Below are 4247 nucleotides of genomic sequence, written 5' to 3' on the forward strand. Positions count from 1 at the left end.
CCAGATAGCCAGGAAGTGTGGCATCATGGAAGCCATGGAAAGATTGTTTCAGTAATAGAGGCTATAGAGAAGTCAAATAACTGGAGAATTGAAACAGCTCCTGGGTAACTAAGACAACTGGGCCCGTGACGTTCTCTGTTTACTCCTACACATTTTATGAGGTTAATCTCAGGGCAATGGGGTATCCCATGTAACTGTCAAAATCAACTCCAATACCATCAATAAGTATGGAATTTAACTGAAGATTTTGTGGGGAGGCGGAGGTGTAGTTACATACTACCTAGCAAAACTTGATGAAAATCTTCTTTATCCAGCTCTGTTCTTTCTCCAAAATTTCTCTTCCTTTACCTCTTCTCTCTTCTCTATGCACAAGCCTCTCCAGTTTCTTCAGTACCACCATCCTCCAATATTTTATCTCTTTTCTTATCTTGTCCTCTCTCCCCTTTGCACTTTGTTTTATAGGGCCATTAGTAATAAACAATTTTTAAAGTATAATGGTTATGTTTAGCAACCTGGAGTTTCAAAACAAATTAGGCCAAGAACAATTTTAGTGTAGTGGGACAGAGGGCACATTACAGATGTTAAAAATAAGTTAGACTTCTTGTTAAACATGTTAGACTAACCATATACATTTAACTCCATTCCCTTTTTAAACCTCACTAAAATGACAGCTGTGGCTTCCATGAAAATGTACTCTTCAGATTCCCTGCTCTTAGGAGCATAACTCACCAGTGACCTTAGCTGCTACCCCTCTAGATCCACCACTACCTTGATGCCAAGGCCACACTTCTTGTGAGCTGTTCCTGATGGTACATGGTAGGGATACTAATGCAAGCTCATTACCATGAGACTCCTCCAGTGGCAGACATTGGCTTGAAGGCTCTCCCTGGCCTGATCAAATCTTTCTTGGAACCACAATGTAGTTCTGGACTCTTCCTACTCAATCCTCAATTCCTTCCCTCGTTCCCCCTGCAGGCATCCAAACGGCAAGGCAGTTGGAAGTCTCTGCTGCTCCCCTTTCCCCCAAATAAATCTCTTGTATATATAATCCAATCTTGACATCTGCTTCTCAAAGGACCCAAACTAACATGATTGTAAAATTAAAAAGGCAGAAATTCACAAGGAAAAAGAGATAAGGTGACAGTAGGAGATAAATGTCAACAAAATTCTGAAAGATAGAAAGTTGGTAGATGAAAGGTAACTTACAGACTTACAGAGGAGAAAGATGAAACCTAGGTGCCAACAGAGGGGCTAGCCAACAAGAAGGAAGCTGACTTGAGTTGCAGAGTCTTCAAAAGGCTCAAGAATTAGAGGCAGAGAGCACTGGGGTGAGGCTGAAAATATGAAGAAATTGGCTGAAAAGTCTGCATGAAGAGTAATAGATCACCAGATTCCTTCTTTCATGACAAGAATCCAAGTGAACTACCTCTCTTATTACCCCTTTAAGGAGACCGGAGATGCCAATCTTGGGAATACCAGACACAGTGGAAGGGTGATTAATTGCAGATCTACAAGCTGGTGAGAACTCCCCCAATCCCTAGCAACTAGCAGCTCTCTCCTTAAGAAAGACTCTCTGAATGTCGATAGCCAGGGTTGTATCTCCCAGTTAGGAGATCAAAGAATTCTTCTCTGGAGACACTGGTCTACCCCAAAGAAAATAACTAGTGATACTGTCTTTTGGAGTCCCCCAGACACAATCCCTGTGGCCAGGTACAATCATCATATAGCGAAATCCACCATTCCATATGCTGAATCTCCAAAAGATATAGACAAACAAACAGAAAAAGATAAAAGCAACTCAAAGGAAAAGAGAAACAACACAGTGGCAGGAGAAACATTTACGTATAAACCTTTTAGTTACTAGCTTCAGAGAAATAAGAGTAGTTTTGTAACCATGAAACAAAAATAAAATTCTTTAAAAAAGGAAGTCAGAAAATAAAAATATTTTGGAAATTAAAAATATGAAGTCAGAAATAAAAAATTAAGTGGATGGTTTGATGAATAAAATTGTGGAAATATCGATTAAAGTAAAATAAAAAGTCAGTGAGATAAAAATAGGAGGAAAAAATAAGCAAAAAAAAAAAAAGGAAGATCAATCCAGACAGTCAAAATTTGAGTAAAAGCAACTTCCAGAAAAAGAACCAAAAAGAAGAAAAAAAAAAAGAAGAAGGAGGAGGAGGAGAAGAAGGGCATTATCAAATAGAAGAAAATGTCCCAGAATTGAAGTGTATGTCTCCAGGATAAAAGGGCCCACTGAATGTCCAACACAATGAATGAAAAAAGACCTATACCAAGGCACATTTTGGTGAAATTTCAGAACATTGGCTCAAAGAGAAACTCCTAAAATCTTCGAGTGAGAGAGGGGGAGGAGAAAGAATAAGAAACTGATCACCTACAAAGCATTAGGAACCAGAATGCCATCTAACATCTCAGCAGCAGCCCTAGACTTTAGAAAACCATGCAGCAATGTTTTCAACATTCTTAGGAAAAATGTTTTCCAACCTTAAATGCTATAGTCAATCAAACTACCAATAAAATATGAGGCTGGAATAAAGATATACAAGATCTTTAAAAATTTACTTCCAAAGCAACCTTTCTCAAGAAGCTACTGAAGGATATACTCCACCAAAAAGAGAGTAAACCAAGAAAGAGCTAAGTGGAGTGACTCAATACAGGAGAGATGTGAGCCTTTGTATTTAGAGGCTTCCAATCAACTCACACCATCAGTTTAGACTCCCCTGTGTCCAGTTCCAGCATTGCAAATTTGAGACCCTAATCCTTACACAATTCTTTTACTAATGTCTGAAACCCTTCTTACTGTCAATCCACTATTATAATGACCTGGTCCAATAATTTCCTTAGTTAATTTATTAACTCACTCACTTACTGAGTGCCCACTGTAGTATAGCTGAATTTGAAGAGAAAATATGGGGAAAAAATAGGCATGAATGATTTTTTTTTTTTCTCTTTGTATTTTTGTTAAGCCTTCCTTTCCCTGAGGTCAAGGTCTGATTTGAAAGAGGAACAGAAAGAATGTAGATAAAGGAATTTCTCCCACTTTGAATTTTGTATAAGATAGGTATATGCATACATATCATTTGAGATGCATATGGAACCCATTGCATGTGCCAAAGTCCTGGAGAGTAGGACTTTAAAAATGGCCTCTTTCTTCCAGGGACACTATTAAGACACAAGTGGTGCTGCAAATTGTATTAATTTTCTAAAGTGCATATATTTGAAATCTTAGATTTAGCATTTAAGTCCTGTACCTCTAAGTGCAGAATTTTTTTTCCCTTCAGCCTGCTTTGGGTTTGAGAGATTGTCTGAGTTATAGGAGGCCCAAATATTTAGCAATATTGGGGTCTGCACATGAGTTTCATAGTTTTGATGTGTATTCAAGAAACTGCTGGTACTTGTAAGCCATGTTGCAGATGCAGTTGATGCCATGCTTCTAACCCCTCTGTCTACCTATGCTTACTGGCACCTGCTGTAGAGAGTTTCCAGAGCATAGACAGATTCCCACCCCGAGCACCTGCTTCCCTTTTCTCTGCATAGGGGTTTTCTTGGCACCATGAAGAGCTTGCAGAGCCTCAAATTGGCTCAGCCCAGAAGTGCAGGGGCATCAGCACCCCTGGGGCAGAGGGCAGTTCTCAACTAATGGGAGATGGAAGTCAGTGGATATACTCTCCAGTCTTCCCCTCCACCAGTGGAATGATTCTGGGCAGTGCTGACTCTGCTTTTGCATGACTTGAAGTTGGCTGACCTTGGGTGTAGGGGAGCAAAATTTGCCACTCCAAAAAGTGTCTCCTTGGCATGAGGATTATTTTAGGCTATTGTTTTTTTTTAAACATCTTTATTGAAGTATAATTGCTTTACAATATTGTGTTAGTTTCCACTGTATAACAAAGTGAATCAGCTATATGTATATATATATCCCCATATCCCTTCCCTCTTGCGCCTCCCTCCCACCCTCCCTATCTCACCTCTCTACGTAGTCACAAAGCACTGAGCTGATCTCCCTGTGCTATGCACATGCTTCCCACTAGCTATCTATTTTAGATTTGGTAGTGTATATATGTCAGTGCTACTCTCTCACTTCATCCCAGCTTACCCTTCCCCCTCCCTGTGTCCTCAATTCCATTCTCTATGTCTGCATCTTTATTCCTGTCCTGCCCCTAGGTTCACCAGAACCATTTTTTTTTTTAGATTCCATATGTATGTGTTATGGTATTTGTTTTCCTCTTTCT

The sequence above is a fragment of the Physeter macrocephalus genome, chromosome 9 (assembly GCF_002837175.3).
Source record: "Physeter macrocephalus isolate SW-GA chromosome 9, ASM283717v5, whole genome shotgun sequence".
NCBI lineage: Eukaryota > Metazoa > Chordata > Mammalia > Artiodactyla > Physeteridae > Physeter > Physeter macrocephalus.